Source organism: Stenella coeruleoalba, assembly GCF_951394435.1.
Source record: "Stenella coeruleoalba genome assembly, chromosome: 21".
Taxonomy (NCBI): domain Eukaryota; kingdom Metazoa; phylum Chordata; class Mammalia; order Artiodactyla; family Delphinidae; genus Stenella; species Stenella coeruleoalba.
This window is the reverse complement of record NC_137167.1, coordinates 2,708,281-2,722,153: the sequence shown is the minus strand read 5'-3', so window position 1 is coordinate 2,722,153 and position 13,873 is coordinate 2,708,281. Positions and strand designations below refer to the sequence as shown.

The 13,873-nt window shown below is 46.6% G+C and overlaps 1 protein-coding gene across 2 annotated transcripts in view; it reads left to right on the top strand.

The window, feature by feature from the left end:
* Positions 1 to 13,873, top strand: part of CSGALNACT1 (chondroitin sulfate N-acetylgalactosaminyltransferase 1) — a 322,828-nt gene that overhangs the window by 58,946 nt on the left and 250,009 nt on the right. Inside the window, exon 1 of one of the 2 annotated variants that reach the window (XM_079909315.1) lies at positions 991 to 1,049. The exons of the other annotated variant lie outside the window; for it this stretch is intronic. The gene's annotated coding sequence lies outside the window, so the exon portion shown is untranslated. Of the gene's footprint in view, positions 1 to 990; positions 1,050 to 13,873 lie in introns of those variants that run through there. 2 annotated transcript variants of the gene reach the window in all.

Below are 13,873 nucleotides of genomic sequence, written 5' to 3'. Positions count from 1 at the left end.
TGACTCTTTAAATAAATGGACCCCCACCTGTGGCGCTGTGTCACTCATTGTAGTGCTGGTTGGGGCGTGGTTCCCGCTGCTGACCTACCCACAGGTACGTCCTCATTTTAAATCGGGCAGCTTTATGGGAAATGATCTGTAAGTAGGTTGGCAACTGTGGTGTTACTGGGTCCCTTAGTTCGCAGCATTATTCATTGGGATTTAAAGGTTGTCGTTGGTTGTGCGTAATTGTGCAGTGCCTTTTGGACACAGAACTGCTTGATCTGTCAACCAAACAAGAATTTCCTGCCCTCAGCGCCAGTATTTCCACCGGCACTGCTGGTGTTCTCAGATCCTGTTGAAACTCATGCTGCTTTTCCCTTGAGCTGCCTTCCGGATTTCCCGGCCTTGGATGGCTCTGGTCAGTAGATCAGAGAGGCAGCAGCCTCCCGTTGGGCAGACCCCTCAGCGCTGGGAGACCTTCCCCAGGGCCTCCCTGCGGCCCCCTTTCTCACATACCCAGAGAGTCACGAGTTTTCCTTTTGTGATGTATTTTAGCTTGAGGACTGTCTGTGGTGTTGATTTTGCTCAGATAAGGTGTGGAGGGAAGTGTGAAGATAAGCCGGAGGCCTGTGCTTGGCGTCCCCCCCAGGGGACCACATCCTGGGGGGACCTTAGCCTCCAGATGCCCTGGGGTGTGGCCCACAGACATTTATTATCCCTGTGACAGGATCCCTCTCCTTCCCTTGTGGTTGGAGACTAAGAAGGAATCTCCTGCGGGCCTGGTGGGCTTCGGGCGAGGAACAGACACTCCCTAAACCCCGTGCGGTGACTTTGGCGCCCGGGTTCATGTTCCAGGCGGCCTGAGTGGCAGCAGACTGACGGCCCCGAGGGAACCACCAGCCCCTCCACAGTTTTCCTTTTAGGAAGTAACGTTTCCTTTGAGGATGTTGAGGAAACGCTGATCCCTCCCCACGACGCACATATGGCTGAGCTGGGCTTTGGTTCACACACTCTTGGCCCTTTTGTGAAGCCTGTTAAGGCCGGAAACAGAATTCCTCCTAATTTGGGTGAGTTAAAGATTAAATTGGGGTGGGGTTGGGGGGTGTACTGGCAGACAAAGAAAGAGGGGGTATGAACGGCTTTCTCCCCGCTGTGGTTTACTGTGTACAGGCCGTGTGTGATTGGGGACAGAGAGGGATTAGACATCTATTTTTAAGTTAAAAACCAGCATTCGTGGTGCTTTGGAAAAATCCACCTAAACCCAGCGTAACGGGGTTTCCAGAAGCGTGTGGGACTCAGATGCACTTTCTTTCTCTCCTCTTTGGCCCCAGGTTCACTTGGTGTCTTGTTTTCTGGGGGGTGTTGGGATGGGAGGGGAGGAGGAGAGAAGGGTGTGCGAGTGACCAACTGAATTGCTTAACTCACCAGAAAATGCAGCTAATTCGGAGCATTCTCATTCTTCATTCAAAACCTTATAAAGCTCTCCCGAGTGCAGTGTGGGGTGTTAGTCTAACTGGGGCAAGAAAAAGCATAGCAGACTCGGTGCCGCCCTCCCCGGCCTTCAGGAGCTGCCGGCTGCTGGGGAGGGTGCGACAGCCAGATGCCCGCACATGGTGTATGTGTACACGGGGCTTCTGGGAGACGGGGGAGAAGCTCGCACCGTCCCGTGACTGGAGGACCCTAGCAGTAGCAGTACTCGCCATGGGGAGAACTCAATCAAGTTGCACCGAGTAGCTCTAGGCTCGCTCATGGTGCATGACTTGGTTTAGAATGTGTGGTTTTGAGTGACTGAATCTGATAACTTCGTATCAGTCAGTGAGTGAGACCTGCAGCCCCAGGGGGATGCTTTGTATCTGGTTGCACTTGGTTTTCCTGTGCCAGGTGCTGTGCAGTCAGTAGTCATCAACCCTCCAGTTACCTGGGGGTCTCAGAAGAAGTGAGCCCCTTCTTATGATGCACAGCCTTGGGTGCAGCCCTTCTGGATTTCCCTGACTTGGATGATTTTGGTCAGTAGGTCAGAGAGGCAGCAGCTTCCTGTCAGCTGGACCCCTTGGACCCGGGAGAGCTTCCCCAGGGCCTCTCTCCTTCCCTTTTCTCACACATCCCGAGGGTTACGAGTGTCCCTTTTGTGAAGTATTTTTAACTTGAAGGCTGTCCATGGTGTTGATTTTGATCCACCAGGAGGAGGGAAGTGAAAGCACAGCAGGGAAGGGTGATGGAGGAAGGGGTCCAGACCTCGTCCTGGTCTGGATGGGGCTGCTGCTGGCTGGGGTACCCTTGCTCTCTTTAGGGGAGACTCTGAAACCCAGCGCTCTTCCTCCCAAACCACTTCCATGGCGGCTCAGCCCTTGTCCAGAAGCAGCCACAACATGGCACGCGAGCCATTTGACTTCGGTCTCGAGGGTGAGGTCTGGTGCTGACACGTGGAGCTGGGAGAGGATGGGAGAGGACGTGCATCCAGGTGGACTGGGCAGCATGAGCCAGGGTCCAAGATGGAAAATCCCAGGTGAATGCAGGGGACACTGGAGGGTGTGGAGTGCGAAGGGGAGGGGCTGGGAGCAGATGCAGGCAGCGGGGATCCACTGAAGGCTTGTGTGAAGGGCTGTGATGTGGTCAAAGCTCACTTTCGGGAGGTTAATCTTGCAGTGGTGGAAGGGGGTCAGGAGGGACTTCCGTCAGGAGACTGTGGTCATGGTCCAGGCTATGTTTAAGGTAGCACGTGAGACAGCTGTGAAACCAGCCAAATGGCTTGTGAGACTTATCTCAGTTCCTGCAGGAAACAGTTTCTCAAATAGAGGAGCAATTTAGGGATGACATGTAATAAGAATTTTCCTTGATGAATCAACAAAGCTCCTTTAAGATTAGTGTGTCTGTGGAGTTTATTTGTGCAGTGTATGTTAGTTTGTCACGTGTGATATTACTGTCTTGTAGTTTAAAGCATGGACTCTGGATTCAAAGCACAGCCTTCCACTTATTAACTGTGAGACCTTAGGTGAACAACTTAGCCTTGCCATGCCTCAGGACCTGCCACCTTCACAAAGGCTAACGTCGTTGTCGTCGTCATCATCATTTGTAACATTTATTTATAACAAATTAAATGTCTTACTTCACAGAGATATAGGATCTTTTCAGCATCCTAAGTATTCCCCCTTAAGAACTGCATTTGGCCGAGAGTTAACAGACACTCTCCCCGCCACGATCTTGAACTCCTAAGGGTTTACTTTCTAAACAAGAAGACTGCAGGTAGACAGTTTCTGGCACTGCTTTGATGTCTTCAGGATGTCAGGGTAACTGAGATTCTTTTCGTCTCCCTCCTTCACGGGCTCAAGATGGCTGCTGCCACTCCAGCCACCATGTCTGTCTCACTGAAAGAAGAAGAATGAAGGGTGGAAGGTCAAAGGGGTACCTGCCGGTTCAGTAAGCTCTCTTTAAAATTCCTTCCTAGAAATGCTACCTGAGGGCTTCCACTAATATCTTATTGGCCATCTCTATCTTCAGGGGATGTTGGAAAAACTAATTTCCTCCAGGCACTTTGCTCCCCTCAAAAATACAGATGTTCTGCTGTTACTAAGAAAAAAGAGAAGGATGGATATTCTGTGGGCAGCTAGAGGTCTCTGCCACAGTGGGACCTCACTGCAGGAAAACTACCTCAAGAGCTTCAAAGAATTTTGTCTATTTCTACAGTAGCAATTGATTGCCTTCTCCCAGATTGAGAGCTTCTGGTAGTCTAATCAATTAAGTTTTTAGCATATTGTAAGTTTTTGCCTTTAAGAAGTTTGTTCAAGAAAGAAAAGGCAATTACAGAAAGAGGTGGTAACATAGGATGTTTTCAGCTCAATTAATTGTCAGTATAGGTGTAGGGAGGAGTCGTAGTTTATACCTAAGATCCACTCAGTGGGTCACATAACAGGTGCTGTCTGACCAATGGTGAGGAAGACTTTGTCCTCTGGTCCATATCCTGTCTGTCATGTTTCTATATGTATAGTCAGGCTGACAGTAATGTAAAAACATGATAAATATATACGAGATGCAAAGAAGGAAGGTAATCAGCCTGATTCTGTAGATAAGAAAGACATCAGGCAAGAGTCACACATAAAGAAGGACCATGGCAACGAGCTGTAAGGACCTGCATAACCTCAAGTCTGAGTCAGAGCTGAAAGAAAGTCCATGAGCGCTATCTAGTAAGATCAACGCCCAGAAGTAGGAGGTTTCAGCTCTAGGCTTAGAGCTGCAGTAACTGATGTATATAACTGAAAAAAAAATAACTTACCCTCTTTGTGCCCAAGTTTTTTGTTTCAGTTGTGGTGAAATACACATAACATAAAGTTTACCACCTTCACCATTTCTAGGTGTACAGTTCAGTGGCACTGAGCACATTCACATGGTGTACCCATCACCACCATCCATCTGCAGAGCTTCTTCATCTTCCCCAGCTGAACCTCTGCGAAACATACCTCCTCATTCCCTCCCCCCAGCCCCTGACAACCAACCTTCTACTCTGTCTCTATGATTTTGACTGTTCCAGTTCCCTCAGAATGACTGGAATCATCTAGTACATGTCCATTTGTGAGTGGCTTCCTGCACTAGGAATAATGTGTTCAAGGTTCATCTGTGGTGCAGCATGCGTGGAACTTTCCTTCCTTTACTGAGGCTGAATAATATTCCGTGGTTTGCATACACCACATTTTGTTGGTCTATTTGTTTGTCGATGGACACTTGGGTTGCTTCCACCTTTAGGCTATTACAAATAATGGTGCTGTGAGCATGAGTGCACAAATATTCTTTGAGACTCTGCTTTCAGTTCTTTTGGGTATATACCCTGAAGGAGAATTGCTGGATCATGTGGGAATTCTATTTTTAATTTTTGGAGGAACAGCCATACTGTTTCCCAGAGTGGCTGCAGCGTTTTGCATTCCCCCCGGCGATGCACAAGGGTTCCAGGGTCTCCACATCCTCGCCAGCACTTGTTTTCTGTGCTTTTGACAGTGGCCATCCTGATAGGAGTGAGGTACCTACCGAAGTTTTCAAGCAGTATCAGCAGTACCTCCAGATTAACCTCCTTTTGAGTCACTGCTCCTCTGCTTAATTCTTGTATCTTCTTGAGCGAGTTACTTAGCCCGAGAGCCTCAATTTCAGTTTCCACTCAATATAAATGCCCGTATGGAGGGGTTGTATGGATGTTGATGAGATAAAGCCCTAAGCTATATGCTCATTCAGGTATTAATTTTACTGCCCTGGAAAAGCTAAAAGCATTAACAAAATACACTCTTGTTAATATTCCTCTTGTTCCTAGCTATAGATCTCCTCCCACATCTTAACCCAAAACACGATGCTTCCAAAGCGTTATAGTGGAAAAGGCATTGATCTTGGAGCTAGAAGGCATGGAACAGCATTCCAGCTTTCCCACTTGATAGTCAAGGGGCCTCAGACAAATATCTGGGTCTTATTTTCTTTATCTTTTTAAAAAAGGCATAACCGTGGGCACCTCAGGGGACTAGATTTTTATACTTACCTCTCCCTAACTCCCCACCACAGCCTAAAGTTGTTTTCCCAGCTTTATTGGGATGCTATTGACATGTAACACATGCAAGGTTAAGGCATACAAGTGTGATGATTTGATACACCTGCGTATTGCAAGATATTTACCATGATAAGATTAGCTGACACCTCCATCCTCTCAAAAATTACCATTTTGGGGCCTCCCTGGTGGTGCAGTGGTTAGGAATCTGCCTGCCAATGCAGGGGACATGGGTTCGTTCCCTGGTCTGGGATGATCCCACATGCCGTGGAGCAACTAAGCCCGTGTGCCACAACTACGGAGCCTGCTCTCTAGAGCCCGTGAGCCACAACTACTGAGCCCTTGTGCCACAACTACTGAGCCTGTGTTCTAGAGCCCACGAGCCACAACTGCTGAGCCCATGTGCCACAACTACTGAAGCCTGCGCGCCTAGAGCCCGTGCTTCACAACAAGAGAAGCCACCGCAATGAGAAGCCCGCGCACTGCAATGAAGAGTAGCCCCCGCTCGCCGCAACTAGAGAAAGCCTGCACACAACAAAGACCCAACGCAGCCAAAAATAAATAAATAGATAAATAAATTTATATAAAAAAATTACCACTTTTCTTGTGTGTGGTTATAACATTTAAGATCGACTCTCTTAACAACTTTGGAGTAAAGAATACAGTCCGTTTTAGTCACTGTGCTGTACATTAGATCCAGATCCCCAGAATTTATTCATCTTCTAGCCGGGAGTTTGTACCCTTTGAGCAACATCTCCTCATCCCCCTGCCCCCTGCCCCAGGCCCTGGCGACCACCGTTCTACACTCTGTTTCTCTGAGTTTGACTTTTAAAATTTCTTCATGTAAGTGAGAACATAAGGTATCTAATGCCTTTGGCTTCTTTCTCTGAGCACAACACCTTCACGGTCCGTCCATGTTGTGTCAAATGTGAGGATTTCCTTCTTTCTCACGGCTGAATGATGTCCCATCGTCTCCACACACACCATGGATCTTGAGATTCTTATCTGCTCATCCACTGACGGACCCTTAGGTTGTATCCCGTCTTGGCTGCTGTGAATAACGCTGCTGGGAACCTGAGGATGCAGATGTCTCTTCAAGATCCTGTTTTCATTTCCTTCAGATAAACATCCAGAAGTGGGATCCCAGCAGCCTCCCTTTTGCTGCCACCTGTGATTTTCCATGCTTTCTTCACGCCTGAAGTTCCAGCTTCCCTGCAAACAGCTCTGCTGCCCTCAGCTCTCACGGTGACTCTTCCAATCGCCAAGTCGGGAGAGCGCGGGGCCTCATCCTCCCTGACTCTTCTGCAGCATCTGAGCGTGTTTACTGCCCCCTTTGTGACCTTCCCCCGTGGCTCCTGGGACAGTGCTTCCCCCTGATTTCCTGTGTCCTCTGGAGAGTTCTCTTTCAGCATCCTGTTTCTCCCCTTCTCCTAATTCTCCTCACTCTCTCGGGGCGGGGCACCACCCCCTGCACATGTTCCGATGAGCCTCGAATGTGTATTTCGAGACCTCATTTTCTTTTTTTGACCAGGGAATACCTGTTTTATTATTTATTTATTTATTTTACATCTTTATTGGAGTACAATTGCTTTACAATGTTGTGTTATCTTCTGCTGGATAACAAAGTGAATCAGCTCTACCTATACATGTACCTCCATATGCTCTCCCTCTTGCGTCTCCCTCCCTCCCTCCCCATCCCCCCCCATCCCCCCCCACCCCCAGGTTAGACCGCACTTCCTGAGCGGCGGGTTCCTCCTTACCGCCCCCTCCTCGGGCCTTTTCCAGGAGCGCTGGGACCGCTCATCCTCTGCCACCCCCCTCCCACCCCAGCGCCCTCGGTCCAGCCTCTAGATCCTCCTGACGGTTAAGCTTGCTCTTCCTGTTCTGCTTCTGCGCAGCCCTGGGATTTCGGGCCTAGCTGCCGTGCAGGGTATGGCCGGGCCTTCCTCGGGCTTACCCTGGTTTACCGTTGTGTCTGGACCCCTCCCTGCCTGTTCCTCTAACTCCGCCTGAGTTCCCGTCAGGCCATCAGTCCCACCATCCACCGTTTACCAAGGCCAGAGATCTGGCTGTCACTTGGGACTCCCCCTTGTCCCTTTCCCTCGTGAGCTGCAGCTGAGGGTCCCTGAGCTTCTGAAACTGCTTCTGCACGGCTCCCGCGTCCTCCCCTCCTCTGTGTCCTCAATGCCGCTTTCCTTTTTCAGGCTGTGGTCATCTCTTCTTGTCACTGTCGCCTTAGTCCTCGTCCTGTCGCTTTGTCCCCATCCTTGCCTTCTCCCTGGCGTCCTCCACTCCGCCGCTAGACCCTCCGACGCCGCTGCTCTCAGCTGTCTAGAACGCGTGCCCCCTTGAAGGTCAAGGTCTTTTCCCTCTGAAGGGCACACACAAGCCTCTGCCTCTGTTCTTGCTGTCCTCACCTCCTGCCTCTCAAACGCCTTCACTGCTGAGCTACAGCAAAGCACTTGGGGTTGCTTTTCATTCTGATGTGTGTTTGCATGCATTGTTTTCTGCCAGGAAGACTGTCTCTACCTTGAGGTGAGGTAGGAATTCCCAGTCATCATTTAAGACTCAGCTCCATCCCAGTTGTCTCTGTCATAAGGAGAGCAGCCAACACTTGCATGTGCTTCCTGTGTGCCGGTCACTGCTTCAAATGCTCTACGTGAATTAATTTGCTGAGTGCTCAAAACAACCTGTAGGGTAAGCACCATTATTATCACTCTCATTTCACAGTTGGGAAATGGAGGCACAGAGAGGTTAAATGTCTTGCTCAGGGTTACGCTGCTAGCTAGTGGCTAGCAGGGATCTGAGGACAGGAAGTCTCACTGTAGACTTTGGGCTCTGAACCACTGGAGCAGTGCTGGCTGCATCAGACAGAGGTGGCCACTTCCTCCTGGCATGTCCTGCCTGCACCTGACTCACACACAGCTCTATTATGGCATTTGGTACACTCTCCTCCACGTACACAGGGAGCCCCTAGTTGGGCTTATGTCCTGGGTGCAGGGACCCTAGCCACAGCCATCAGAGAAGAAAAAGAAATAAAAGGAATCCAAATTGGAAAGGAAGAAGTAAAACTGTCACTGTTTGCAGATGACATGGTACCATACATAGAAAATCCTAAAGACACTACCAGAAAACTACTAGAGCTCATCAGTGAATTCGATAAAGTTGCAGGATACAAAATTGATATCCAGAAATCTGTTGCATTTCCATACACTAACAATGAAATATCAGAGAGAAATTAAGGAAACAATCCCATTTACCATCCCATCAGAAAGAATAAAATACCTAAGAATAAACCTACTGAAAACTATAAGACACTGATGAAAGAAATCAAAGATGACGCACACAGATGGAGGGATAGGGATATACCATGTTCCTGGATTGGAAAAATCAATATTGTGAAAATGACTATACCACCCAAGGCAGTCTACAGATTCAATGCAATTCCAATCAAATTATCAATGGCATTTTTCACAGAACTGGAACAAAAACAATTAAAATTTGTGTGGAAACTCAAAAGACCCCGAATAGTCAAACAATCTTGAGAAAGAAGAACGGAGCTGGAGGAATCAGCCCCCTGACTTCAGCCTATGCTATTAAGCTGCAGTCATCAAAACAGTATGGTACTGGCACAAAAACAGATGCATAGATCAATGGAACAAGATAGAAAACCCAGAAATAAACCCATGCACTTATTAATCTATGACAAAGGAGGCAAGAGTATATAATACAGTGGAGAAAAAAGACAGTCTCTTTAGTAAGTGGTGCTGGGAAAACTGGACAGCTACATGTAAAAAGAAGGAAATTAGAACATTCTCTAACACCATGTACAAAAATAAACTCAAAATGGGTTAAAGACCTAAATGTTAAGACCAGATACTATAAAACTCCTCGAGGAAAACATAGGCAGAACACTCTTTGACATAAATCACGGCAGTAATTTTTTGGATCCGTTTCCTAGAGTAACGGAAATAAAAACAAAAATAAACAAATGGGACCTAGATAAACTTAAAAACTTTTGCACAGCAAAGGAAACCATGAGCAAAGAAAACGAAAAGACAGCCTATGGAATGGGAGAAAGTATTTGCAAATGATGCGACTGCAAGGGCTTAATTTCTAAAATATACAAACAGCTTATACAGCTCAATATCAAGAAAACGGGCAGAAGACCTAAATAGACATTTCTCTAAAGAAGATACACAGATGGCCAACAGGCACATGAAAAGCTGCTCAACATCACTAATTATTAGAGAAATGAAGATCAAAACTACAATGCGGTACCACCTCACACGGGCCAGAATGGCCATCTTCAAAAAGTCTGCAAATAATAAATGCTGGAGAGGGTGTGGAGAAAAGGGAACCCTCCTACACTTTTGGTGGGAATGTAAATTGGTGCAGCCACTATGGAGAACCATATGGAGGTTCCTTAGAAAACTAAAAATAGAATTACCATACCACCCAGCAATCCCACTCCTGGGTATATATCCAGAAAAGACGAAAACTTCTGTATCCCCATGGTCCAGTGAGGCACATGGTACATACTCATCTAATATTTTTTGAAAGAATACCTGAAGGAATATATTAAAAATTAGTTGAATGAATGATTAATGAAAGCATTTGGGGTAAGGTGTAAAGCAGGTGTCAGCCAACTACCGGCAGATCTGGCCTGCAGCCTGTTTCTGCATTACCTACAAGCTAAGAATTTACAGATGAATATTTGCGGTAGAGCTGCTAATAGGGAACATGAACTCTAAAAGCCAACTAGATGAAATGTTATCCCTCCCAAGGTTTCTGTTCTTCCTTATTGGTAGATGTGTTACATTCAGTTGGCGTGACTGCTGCATTTGGTCAATATCAAATTTGAGGATATTTGTGTGCTCAATTTTGCCTCTTGGCCTGCAACACCTAAAATATATAATCTCTGGCCTTTTATTGCTGACTCCTGCTCAAAGTTCTATTTAAATAACAGTGTTACTGTTATTGTTGTCATGTATTATGATGGGAGCGGGGATTAAAAAATGTGAAATGTTTAGGACACATTTGTCTGACTAAATGGGATACAGTTTGTGAAGCATTGGACAGTAAGTGCTAAACAAATGTGATCTTTCTCTCTCCTGCTCCTAGACCTAATTTAGGGTAGTGCCTGGTTTGTTGGTTTGACGGCAGGTGACAATTCGGCGTGCGGTATCATGCTTCACTTGGTTATACTGGGGGTCAGTCAGTAGTGTTTAGGACAGATTGTATACAGTTTGAGTTGAAGACACGATCTTTTCACATTTTGAGGTCCCCAAATTCCTGATGGCAGTGACCTGGGACTGCAGGATATCTAATTACTCACGATGCCAGTGGGGAAAAGGACAACTCTGCAGGACCCATACACAAGCCTAGTATCTATACATAAAAAAGACTATTTATAGGCCTATGTCAACATATATGTTTTTGCTATTGGTCTTCAATCTTTAATGTCTTTAAAAATTTCTATGCAGAGTGTTTTTCTGTTCATTTTTCATTTTGTTAAGAAGAAACTATAAAACTTAACAATGCCACCGTTTTCCATTAGCTCTAATGGCTTTGTGACAGGATGAAAGCTTGTGTAGTGTAATATTTGATTTTTCTCTTCCTCACATGCTGTCAGTCAGAAATATTACAAACTCTTCTGTACTGAAGGGAAAAGCTTTTGAGTGCAAATTGAAAAAAATGTGCATTACATCATGTGAAACCTTAGTAACTTTTGGAAGCTATTCTAAATCACACACATTCCTTTATCTTTTTATTGTTGTTTCTCTTATATTTGTCATCTCAGCCCCAAGCTGCAGTGTAGCCTCCAAAATAGTTTTAGAAATCTAAGAGCCAGTGTTTTTATTTCATCATGCTTCAAATTTACCTTGAATGAAAACCTGCATTGTTTAGGTTATTATTCTGGAGCCGATTGTACATTTTAATCAGAACATTTAGGCCTAGAAGAGGCCAACCACCTTGTTTACAAGAAAGAAAGTTGAGGAGAGAGATTGTGAAATATACTCATGGTCATATGACTGCAGAGTGGTGGAATGAAGACAGGACAAGACCCACACACTCATATTTCCTAGTTGAAAAATTTCCCTTTTGTAAGTTTTCAGGGATGAAATCATCCAGAAACTTGGGTAGGAAAAAATAATAAAAGTCCAAGTTCTTATTTGTAAACTTAAGCTATTATGATTTAAATGATTTCCAAATCTGTAGAAACCTGAAATTAAGGCAGTGGTTTTAGGAAAACAGTAACAATGCACTTTGAAAAAGCACTGAATTTCACACTGACGTTTCTACAGACACCTTTTCTTGGGATTTTACATCCTCATTCACAGTGTTAGGTGATGTTAAAATACTAGGCTCTTGGCATCCAAATACAGCGAGATGGGGGCCTTGTGTTGGCCCAGGGGCTCTCAGGTGGGGTCTCCCGGGCTTGTCGAATGGGAGGGGCCATGGCTGTTTTGCAGACACAGTGCCCCCGTGTCTTTGCACAGGCAGCATGGCATAAGCTCTTGGGGACCTTGTGCATTTGTGCAGTGGATCAATTTAGGACATAACCTGTAAATCTGTGCCTGTTCTTTTTCTTCTTTTTATTGATGTGCTTTTTCTTAAGACAGCTGCCTGCATTAGCTTCCGGGCAAACTGGGAATAGCTGAGTAAGGACAGAAGGGCTCAGAAGCACATGTTAAGGTAGTTGATCACTTCTCGTAGTTTACTTAACATTTAAGGAAACCCATACCCTTTCCCATTCTAGAAGCTCTCACAGACATGAACTGAATGTTTCCAAAAGCTGTAGTGCAGTGTGCAACTTGAATAAATATAGTGCTTGTCTGCCCAGGAAAGTCACTGCGTCTGCCAGTCCTGGCTCCAATCCCAGATCAACACCACCATGTTCTTCCTTACATGCAGTTGTTTGGTTAGCTTTTTTCACTTTTGAGCTTTTTGAGAAATTAATTAAGAGAGTTGAGCTTTTAGAGTTTGGCCATTAAGGATAATCCGGTGATTTCTTTTGGAACACAAGACTTGAAATGGGACAGATCTCTCTACAAAACAAGAAGCATCAAGCCAGGATAGTCACTAATACTGTACTTACTGCACTTATGTGGGGAGTTGCCAAAGGCATCCTCATTTTCTGGAACACTGTGTTCTGACTCTAGTCTGTACATCTGCTGTATCTTTCTAGCCAAAAGAAAGTGGAACGTTGTGAAAATCTCAGGTGAGTTTGGGGCCAGTTAGACGGTTATTTCAAGTCACAAATTTACTTTTGCCTGACTAACCTATCAGTTAATGGTGTATGGTTGCTCCTGGAAAGAGTTTAAAATGTAAAATATTTATTGGGAAACTCAGTGTGAGTGTTAACTTAATTACTGAGTTCAAGGAGGGACAGGTGGCCCATGCTGGTCCTTGAGGGTACTGGAGTTAGGTGAATATCCAGTCTCAGTGATCAGGGCTGGGGCTCTGGTCAGGGCACAGCTGCATAGGCTGGTATCAAATCTGGATGATCACAGACAGATAAGAACTGAAGAGCCAGGTGTGAACAGGGGCTCCTCACAGGAGAATATAGTCCCGAGGAAAGTCTTGGCTAGGGAGCTGAGTCAGTCGGACAGGTGTCAGGTAAGTCACAATCAAGGCTGAAGATGTGAGAGGAGGCTGCATTAGTCATGGCCCATGCAGTCATATAGGAGCCCTTTAATGCAAGGACTTAGCTACAAAGGTCTTTGGAAGATCTGAAAGCCAAATAGGGGGCGATGTGGTCACCCAGAGATTGGCACTAGCAGGAAACCAGTGCCACCCTGAGGCTGGTGGAACAGAGACCAAGAGCTGGATCTCCACGGAGGCTCACAGAGGCAGCTGGGGCCATGGAGGGAAGGCCTGTCTGGTGCCACTGCTAGAGGTACCATCCAAAGCAGAGAGAGGAAAGAGAAGACATACTCCGGCCTCTTCCTCCCGTCCGTCCTCCAGCCTTGCACCTCACCCTAGCTGGAGCCAGTCGGCAGGTGAGTCTGGAAAAGGTGGTTTCCAGGGGAAGGCCTGTGACCAGCAGTAGGCCCAAGGCTGGGGCAGGGCTGGAGGGAGACGCGCTCCTGGCAAGTTCCATGCTTGCCCAGTGCATCTGCAGGAGCAGCAGAGCAAGGCTTCCACGAGGGTGACAGAGCCTGAGCATCGGGCCCCTCACAGTGGGAGACGGCACTTCTTCTCCAGCCTGCTGGGAGCTCAGCCAGGTGTGCGGGCAGTGACGCCTTCTTAGGATTCCAACCGCCGCATGAAGTCGCAGTAGCTGGCCTTCAACCAGGGCTCCCCAAACCTCCCTGGATCAATGATGGAGAATTCCGTGACAGTGAGAACTAAAATAAAGTTCTGTAA